Source organism: Gossypium raimondii, chromosome 13 (genome assembly GCF_025698545.1).
Source record: "Gossypium raimondii isolate GPD5lz chromosome 13, ASM2569854v1, whole genome shotgun sequence".
NCBI classification, from domain to species: domain Eukaryota; kingdom Viridiplantae; phylum Streptophyta; class Magnoliopsida; order Malvales; family Malvaceae; genus Gossypium; species Gossypium raimondii.
The window spans coordinates 16642858-16653340 of record NC_068577.1 but is presented as its reverse complement, the minus strand read 5'-3'; the positions used below and the strand labels follow the sequence as shown (position 1 = coordinate 16653340).

Genomic DNA, 10483 nt, shown 5'->3' with positions numbered 1-10483 from the left:
CCTAGTCGAAATAGTGGTTTCCGGACCACATATCTGATGAGAAAAAAATTATTTTATTATATTTTTATGGTCTACAATTTCACAGAATGATTCTTTGAAAATTTCGTTCGAAAATTTTGACGTTTGGGCACTCAGTTTAGTCAAAAGGACAAAATTGTAAAAAGTGCAAAAGTTGAGTTCTACATGTTAGAGGTGTCCAATTGTTATGAAATTTTAAATTGGAGGTCCTTAAATGGAATTAGACCATTGGTTAAATTGTGGGCAAAAATGGACATGAGATAACTGAAATAGGATATTTTTAAGTGAAGGGTATTTTAGTCATTTAGTAATAAAAAAGAATTAAAAGGGGGAAAAGATGGAAAAATATGCTCATCTTCTTCATTTGGCCGTAGCAAGGGGAAAGCCATAGTTAGGGTTTTCAAGCTTCCAAGCTCCATAGTAAGTGATCCCAAGCCCCGTTTTTAATGTTCTTTACGTTTTTGGAGTCCTAGTAACTTGATTTAGCTTATTCTAACAATAATTTAACCTAGGGTTCATATTTGGAAAAATACCCATAGGTGAAATGTGTTTATTTTGATATTTTATGGTAGAATATGAAGCTTGGAATTATGTTAAACAACTTTTGCTAAGCGATTTTAAGTGAAAACGAGTAAAACGACATAATTGGTAAAAATACCTAATGTTCATAAGTAAGTGTTAGAGTGAGAATTTGATGTTTCCATAGAAGGGAAAAATGTTTATAATGTCATAAAACATAATAATAAGGGATGAAGTTTAATTTCTGAACTTTGGGAAAAAAGTGTAAATATGCAAAATTTTAGGGGCAAAATTGTAATTTTTCCAAAGTTGAGTCAAGGACTGTTTTAATGAATGTGAGTATTAAATAAGCTAAATTTTCTATTATAGATCAAGAATAATGAAATTCGGACTTAGACCGGTGAAAGAAAAAGGTTGAGGACTAAAGTGCTAGATTTGATCGTATTTTGTACCGAGTAAGTTTACGGTAAATAAATGCAATATTTCAATAATTATTATTAATATTTTTATTTTCCAGAAATTATGTATTTACTTCATGAAATTATTTAATGTTGACTCAAGTATGAGATGACAGAGAATTAGTGATACAAGCCCCGTTGAAACATTAGGAATGTATTGGATACAAATGTCATGACATTTGGGTAAAGAGATCCCATGTAAGACCATGTCTGGGACATGACATTGGCATCATTGAGATTATGAGAGGTCCCATGTAAGACCAAGTCTGGGACATGGCGTTGGCACCAAGATGAGAGGTCCCCCGTAAGACCATGTCTGGGACATGGCATGGGCACCAATATGAGAACTCCCATGTAAGACCATATTTAGGATATGGCATTTGCAATACAAGAAACATCGTATGTAAGACTATGTCTGGGACATAGCTTTGGCATGTTATATTCAGACAAGAGACCCGAGTATCCTTAGTATTCCAAGTGATTCAACGGGTTAGTAAATAGACGATGTTACATGAAAGTTCAGGTAGAAATCTAATAGACAAGTTCAGGTGAGTTAATAAGATTAAGAGTATCTTAGTTATCAATTGAGAAAAGAAGTTTTAGAAATGAAGGAGTAAGTTGTAATCATGAGTTGTTTAAGCAAGCAAGTAAGTAAACAAGTAAGAGAGTAAAGAAGAAAGTAAAGATCTTAATGCTTAATGAAAATTTATGAATATAATTGTTTATGGTAAATGTTGTTATTTATTTATTTGTAAACTTACTAATCTTTATGCTTACTTTCTTTATTTTTCTTCTTTCTTTTATAGTATCGCTAAGTCAGATCGGGGATCATAAAGACATCGGAGTTCGTCTCACACTATCCACAGACATCTCGGTATTATGTAATTTCGAAACGTGTAAAGTTATGGCATGTATAGGGACTTAGTCATTTTGAGTGTGTTCATATGATATGGCTAATGGTTTGCTATTAAAATGGCTAATTAAGAACATGTTTGGTATTATGGATGTTTAAATGTGGGTTAATACAAAGAAATTATAAAAGAGTAAAAATTTGCAATGGTTTAGTTTTTGGACAGCAGCAGTGACATGAATTTGAAAAATCACCAAAATTAGTAAAAATATAATTAGAGAATTAATGAGATATATAATTAAATCTTATTGAGTCTATTTTCATATGAAAGAAATAGTGCAGGCAAAGAAATTTTATATTATGAGATATTAGAATTTTAGTGAGTCAGGGTCAGAATGGTTTCTGAAGTCCCCTTTTCTGACTTTATAAAATCATTAAAAATTGTATAAAATAATTAGGAGTTATAATTTATATGTCTTGATTCGTTAGTGAGTCTATTTTCAGTAGAAACAAGCGGAAGAACCATATGAAGTTTGTATAATGAGATATTTAATTTTTAGTAACGAGAGGTCAGGACTGTCGAATAGTGAAACACGGGAGACTTTAACTAATAAAATGTACTAATTTGGAAACCCAAGAATTCTGAAAATTTTATGGTAAGAAGATATATGAGTTTAGTTTTGGGGAAAATTTACGGATCTAAATTTCAAGTTTTGTAACTCAAGTTATAATTAATTTAATGACTATTGTGCAGGTGGACAATTTTATTGTGAATAGTGAAATAAATTATTTTGATTTGTTTAAGTAATCGGAAAATTTTTAATATTCCCGGTTTGGACCCGAATCATTTTCATTGCATGTTTTAGGGTCATTTTGATGGAACATGAGAGAATTGATTTTAAAAGCAAATTTTTATTCTCCAAATTAGTAAGTTAATCAGATAACGCTTCGTACTCGATTCTGGCAATGGTCTCGGGTAAGGGGTGTTACATCGCAAGCCTATGGTACCTTTAATGCGTGATATTTAGTGAACGAGAAACTTGATAAAGATGAGAGAAGAAAGAAACAAAGAGTTGAGAGGAAAAAGAGAGAAAAATTCATTATCATTCCATAATCGTCCTTTTACACCCTTTCCACTAGAAATAGGAGTGCATAACGACCAAGGGGTTGGTAGCCACAAGCTGTTATTGACAGCTGTAACCTTCCCTCAAACCGCACCGTTTCAATTAACTAACAATGATGCCCAAAGCGTAGCATTTTTTGTTACTCTATAACATGAGCAAACCATACTATTTCACTTAAGTCCTACTAACCAAAACGATGCGCAACACCAAAGGTCATTAAAAGCAAAATAAAACAAAAAATAACAGAAACAGTTTCATAACATAACAAAAAGTTTCTAAAATTACCAAAAAAATTCTTTAAAATTTCATAAAATTTTCTAAAAAAAATAAATTTCCATTTTTTTTAAAATTTGCATACTTATACTTTTTAAAATATTTTTTTATATTTTACAAAAAATATGTTATTTTTATGAATAATTTTTTTGTGAGAAAGTAGAATAAATAAACTAATTACACAAACTAGGCCAACCCCTCCAACGGGAAGGTCTCAAACAAACGTAAATCAAAAGTTCTATGTTGGACCAATTTGACCAAATGATCAGCTTCAGAATTTTCCTCTCGAGAAATGTGTCTAATGCTCCACTGTTTGAACCACGACAGTGTCTGATGAATGCTTCGAACCAAAGCAGAATTGGACCTTTCAAAAGACCTCTCCTGAATAGTTATAACCGTTTCAAGACAATCAAATTGAATTGATACATTATCATAACTCCATTCAATTAGAAGAGATAGTCATTCTAGAATACCCCACGCCTCATTGTAAAAAAAAGAACAGTTCTCTAAATATTTATTAAATCCAAAAATCCAAGCTCCACATTGATCTCGCACTATTCCTCTTACCGCCGCGAAACCAGCTTCCTTCAAGACGGAACCATTTATACTCAAAATGACCCAACAATCAGTTAAAAATGAAGACTGCATCTTACCTCGTGAGTCATTTGCCTTGCCCTTGTTAGATGAGACATATTGCCTTTCCCAACTATACGACACCTTGATAGTTTGGCATGACTACATGAAGTACCCTGAAAAATGAAAAGAATATGATTCTTCCACAAATGGCAAGCGATGATCCCAAACAAACATTGCCAGTCAACATCTACTAAAGTCCAACCATGCTGATTTTGCAAATTTAGGACAAGCCATTCAAGTAAATTTTCTACATAAAACCTAGAAAACCATTCAACCAGAATTAATTGGCCCCAAACATTTTTCACAGTAGTATAATCCCTAATCGCATGAACCACATAATTTGAGTGCAAGCCAAAGAAAGAGTCTAACCCTTTGGGGTCCTTGGAATTTCCAAGGGATGCTCTACATCGACTCTTTCGGATTCCACGATCCTTCTTGCAACTTCTCATAAGCATTTTTAAAGGAAAAACAACCTGTCGAGGTACCTCCCTAAATGATTCTATCAACCTCTACTATCGGGTGGGGCGGGGGAATCCCCACAATCTTCCGAATCAACTTATCTGGGAGCCATAGACGAAAGATATCTAGGTTCCATTCGCCATCCTCAGTTATCATAACACTTAAAAGGCACTCTATATCCAGAGATGAATGACCAGGAACTATGTTAACCAACAACCCACCCTCGGAATCTATGGGTCACGCCAACACCTAATACTAGTACAATCTCCTATTGACCAAAGCAAATTCTCCCGAATAAGTAGCCAAGCTTCAATGAGTGCTGTCCATATGAAAGAACACTTACCCCACGACAAAGATTCTGGAAAACCACTGGATACCCCATATAAGTTCCTAAGAACCTGAACCTAAAGGGACTTAGAATCAGTTACAATATTGTAGCCTAATTTAATCATATATGAAGTGTTATGGTCTTACAATTTAAAGAAACCCAATCCACCATGATCCCAAGGCTAACATATGTTGTCCTAGCCAACCAGAGACAACTTATTCTCACCATTCGAAAACCTCAAATGAACTACCTAACCATTCGTTCTATTTCCTCATAGAGCCCTTTAAGAATCACCATTGATTGCATGAAATAATTGGGAATCACCATTAAAATAGAGTGAGCTAAAATGGCCATTCCGGCAAGTGAATAAAATGCGTCCCACACCGAAATATCACAAGTACCCCCTTGCCCCGGACCATCACAAGGAAAACTATAACTGAAATCCTTTTTATCCGGCATTAACTTGGAACCGCGCGCATCTAAAGTGCCCTTTACTAATATCAATGTAATTGTATGTAAACCTAGAGCAATAGCATGATGAACCAAGAAGTCTCAAGGACCTATTGTTAAGAATAGTGAATTACTATTTTTATTAACATCATTTAACCATCCAGGCAACCATATGCTTCGACCCGCATTGAATGTTGGGCCATTCATTGAAGATAAAAGCACATCGAACCCGTATGAAGTTTTACCATAAGCAGATTGGATCCATTGGGCAAATATGGGTTCGATCAAGATTTTTTTCTCCAAAGTCCCAAAAGCAAGCATGACATCATTATGGACATAAAGTCAAAAAGTATGGAATCCTAGAAAGAGGCTGGCCTAGCTTAAATGGGATATGATAGCTTCTTTATGGTCTAACATTCTTGCCAATACATTATCCTCATTATGTTCCGAATTGTAATATCTAATAAAAAAATAGCTCCATAGGCAAAAGCTCCTGTCATAATAAAAAAATATAACTTACTAGCGTCCCAATTTTGAAGTTTACTACAAACCTTATAGACGACAAAGTGCAAAGTACTGTTAGCCACTCTGTTGTGAAAGAGAAGAACCTCCAAATATTTTCTAAGAGTCTGAACTTTTTAACATTTGAGAATATGACATAAACTCTCTACTAATTCATCATCCACGCCTTTTTAAAAACAAATATTCATTTTGTGAGCATTAATCCTTTGACCAGAATAGCCGTAAAAACTCTTCAATTCTCCTTTTAGAATCCTAGCTTGAATTTCCTCAGCTTGACCAAAGAGAATCAGGTCATCGGCCAAAAAATATGGGAGAAAGACTGACTTGAATGAGATAGTCAAATAGGGATCCATCACCTAAAGCTGATATCAGAACGGATAGAATGTCCAAGCCATTCCATACACAGAACAAATAGAAAAGGAGATAAAGGCAACCTTGACGTACGCCTCTAACCGAAAAAATTTTCTGGGATGGAGTCCCCTCCCATAAAATTTACATGGTGGAGTTAGTAATGGAAGACATAATAACATTACGAAGAAAATTCAGTATACTTGTGGCCCGAAGGGATACATCGATAAATTCCCACTGAACACGATCATATGCCTTCTCAAGGTCAATCTTAACCATGAACCATTTTCTATTTTTTTGGTTTGCTTTTTATGGAGTGAATCACCTCCTGAGCAATTATAATGTTTTTTGTAGTGTTTATCCCTACAATAAAACCAGTCTATTATTGCCTAATAATTCTCGAAAAAATCACTTTAAAATAGTTAGCAATGATTTTCATGACCAACTTATAAGCCAAAACTGTAAAAAATTCTTTGGATTCTGAACCTTTGGAATAAGGACAATCAAAGTGTTGTTCAGATCTAGGGCAATACATTCCCTTGCAAAAATCCTCTTAACTCAAGCGCAAACTGAAGCACCAACATGTTCTCATTAACTTTAAAAGAAAGGGGCATGCAAACCATCACTACCCAGAACCTTTAAAGGGCCCTTATCAAACAAGGCAGATCTGATTTCCACATCAGAAATCAGTTCATTCAAGAACTGTGTTTCCCAATCCTAAAAAACTGGAAACGAACTAGAAGGTAGACACCTTATCGGACCCGGTTCCTCACCATACAAATTTTTTAAAAACCTTATCGCCTCATGCTATAATTCCTCCTTATTGAAGATCCACTCACCAAAACCTTTTTCAATGCCATGATCCGATTATGTTTCCTTCTCTAGAGTGTGCACCTATGAAAGAAACTAGTATTACGATCACCTAAAAGAAGCCATTCACATCTCGCCTTCTGTTTCCAAATGAGTTCTTCATGAAGAAGAACATTGTTCAATTCCTCATGCACTTCCATTTCTAGCTGAACTAAGTAATTAAAATAAGAATAGTCTAGGTCCTTCTGAATATTGGTGAGCTTCTGAATTAACTTTTTTTTACGTAGTCCAATATGACCATATATCTCATTATTTCATCTTTTAAGTTAACCTATAAAATGAGAAATCGAGGCTGACTTACTTCCATTAAAACTCCACTTACTCATAACAAAGTTAGAGAAATCTGGGTGTTCAACCCACCCACCCAAAAAGTGAAAAGGTCGTCCCTTAGGCATGTGAAAGGAAGGCTTAAGAGAAAACAACAAAGGTCTATGATCATATTTTAGTCTTCGAAGGTGGGTCACTGCACAATTTAGAAAGGAAGCCACCCATGCATCATTACCAATAGCTCTGTCAAGGCATTCAAAAACTCCACCTCTATACCAAGTAAAAGGAGAGCCTCTGAAACCCAAATCATTTAATTCTGGAGATTCCAAAAACTCCCCAAAGGAAGAATACCTTTTCCCATTAACAGGACCCCCTCTCTTTTCACTAGGCGAAAGAAGAGTGTTAAAATCTCCTATTGCCACCCAAGGAGACTCGTTACTCGGGATTATATTTTTCAACACGTCCGACAGGTGTTTCCGGTTTCGACTATCAAGACTCCCATAGAAAAAAGTGGCAAAGATAGGCCAATGAAAGGAATTATTAGATACCTGAATAATGATAAATTGGGGATGGCTCCGAATTATTTCAATGCGAATCCACTCCTTCCATCCAACCCAAATACCCCTAAAGAATCCAATATCCTCCACTTGGTGAAAAACTTTGAACCCGAGACTGGAAATAATTGGATTTGCTTTACCACCACTTACTCTTGTTTCAAGAAGCCCCAAAATATCGGGCTCGAATTCCTAATTGTACTTATGAAAAATACAAGGAAACTTGCTACTAGCACTTCCCTAACAATTCTAAGAAGAGAAATTAAATTCATTAAAATAATTAAAGATAGAAAAACTGACCTCTATTGCCAGCAATCAAATATCTTCTTTGCGTTTCTCATCTTAATTCCTTGTCTCCTTATCCGACTTATTTTCGATTTTGGAGCTAATAAGCTAGATCATGGAGTTCATTGAATCTGACAAAGGGACCCTTGCATTACCAAAAATTTTAAACAGGTCCCCACGATCCCGAATAATTTTATTAATAGATTTGCCAGCACGGTTAGAAACGCCTTTACTCCCAGAGGCCCGCCCTTTGGAAACTGGGTGACCTTTACCACCTTTAGTCGAACCATAATTCTTTAAAGGCTTGAGAAATTTGGGACTATCATTTTCCTTGAAGACCATGGGAGAGAGTCTTTAGGGATTAAGGACAGAAGAGTTTACTTTAATCATCGATTCTGTTAAACCCTCAAATATTGGGTTTAAATGAGCATTAATGACCGAATGGCCCACGACTTCCCTTTCATCCAACACGAGGGTTAAAGCATCTTCGCCTACAGGAATCAATGAAGCTTCTGAATTCGCTCCATTTACATGATATTCTATTGATTTATTCACCGGTGTTGGGTCCACCAATGTTGTGTCTTGTACCTGTTGAGAAGAAGAAATAAAAAGCGAATTAGAAACTTATTCAATTGGGATAGAAGCTGTACCTGCAGATTTACTAATGGCCCAAAATTGTCGTCCATCATCAACCAGCCTAGGTCCGTTACCCCCGTCAATTTCGCAGCCCCATCTGAAAGCCCATAACAAATTTTGTTGGATTGGCCCAATCACTCAATTTATTAAAATCCTCCCTTGGAGTTTCCCTATCCCTTTTCTTTAGAAGTCCTCCTTTTTTGAATTTCACCCCCGATAAACCCATAGCCACTGCATCAATCACTGTCGTATCTTCCCCTAGAGACATTAGGGCACTAAATCGGGAACCCACCCCTTCCTTAGCCGAGATTTTTGCATTTAAGCTTCTATTAGTCCTCGGATTACGCCGAGATTTCCTCTCGATGAGCACCCATGGCCCAAATGGTTTCAGCAATTCCACCGGTTTCTCCTTCCTAGGTAAGTCTGTCTTGGTTGCGTCTTTGACCAGGTCACCATCTGTCGTAGCCTCATTGTAGGGGCAGAGGTCTCGCACGTGGCCGTAACGACCACACGAATAACAGATCGTCGGCAACGATTCATATTCAACATGTTGCTCCTGTCGTTAACCAAAATGTGCGGGACTAGAGGTTTATCCAAATTAATAAACACCGCCATTCGGGCAAAATGCCCCCTTGACCCACTGTCCGTTTTAAAATCGAGCTTAGCTACCTTACCAATTAAATTACCACCGACAATCCAGGTAAACGAACCCATGCCATAACAGTATTCGGGAAGGTTGAAGGGGATTTTAATCTAGAGTCCATGGCTAGACTGTGAGATATTGTCCAAAGATAATCCAAGGGCTTTGAGTGAGAACCATTTAATAATCTTCCATGCTCTGAAATTTGACAAGAAAATAGCCGTTCTCAACATCCATGAGATGGAAGGAATGAGTAGGTTTCCAAAGAATGAAGATCCGGTTATGGAGGGTGGAATACACTAAATTACGAACCCAACAATTTTACCACCACCGTGGTTGCCATGTCTCTTATCAGAATCTGTTGGATCCTCTCGGAAAAGTTAATCGCAGGGACTCCATTGGCAGTCGTCCTCATGATGTCACCCTCCAAGAATTCCAGCTCCTCTTCACAAACAGAAACAGAAGATCCCCTCCCCAACAGTTTGTATTTCCATGAAGCCACTGGTGGTTGGGGCGAATCCACTGCCATGTTACTATCGGTATCTGAAACTAGATCCTTAAAGCGAACTATTTTTATATTGCGGTCCTCATTCGAAGTGATACCGCCACCATCCTCAAACAAGTTTTCCAACATGGATGCGAGAGAAAAGAACAGAACACAATCAAATTTTTAATCTGGTTTAATTTTTAAAACATTGCTTAAATAAATAATTTGTTATGAATATTTTATTATTAAGTAGATGTTAAAAATCAAAATAAGTTTAATTTACTTTATCACTCTAATATTCATTAGAAATATAGTTTGGTTTCATTTATACTACTTAACTATAAATATAAATTTTGGATAACATTGTATACATCTTTACTCTCCTATTTTCTTATTTCTTTACCCTTATTATTTATTTTCATAATATATTATCACCACAATTCTCTTTTTATCTTTTTCTTTAATTTTCTCGTAACTCAAACAAAAATTTCGAAAAAATTCAAAAATCACTTCAAAACGTAAGACTTGAACCAATAATCCAGTGACTGGTTTCAAGTTCCTTACCCACTCAACTAATTTTATTTCCCATTTGGTGTGCGAAGAAATCTATATAGGACAGATTTATTTCCGAGCTTGTCTTCTAATATTCTATATTTATCTGACTTTCGCTAAAGGAATAAAACTTACGTCTTCTATATTTATCTCCAACCACCCAACTACAAAAGAATTATCGGCGTCAATAAAATTATAAAACCAATA

At 35.8% G+C, this 10483-nt stretch overlaps 1 long non-coding RNA gene across 1 annotated transcript; it reads right to left on the bottom strand.

Moving 5' to 3' along the window:
• Window positions 1-2930: 2930 nt before the first annotated feature.
• Window positions 2931-9905, bottom strand: LOC105784117 (uncharacterized). The gene is made up of 2 exons (XR_008192969.1): window positions 7977-9905; window positions 2931-3991 (listed from the first exon to the last, which is right to left on the bottom strand). It is a non-coding gene; the product is annotated as an uncharacterized LOC105784117 (long non-coding RNA).
• Window positions 9906-10483: the final 578 nt, after the last annotated feature.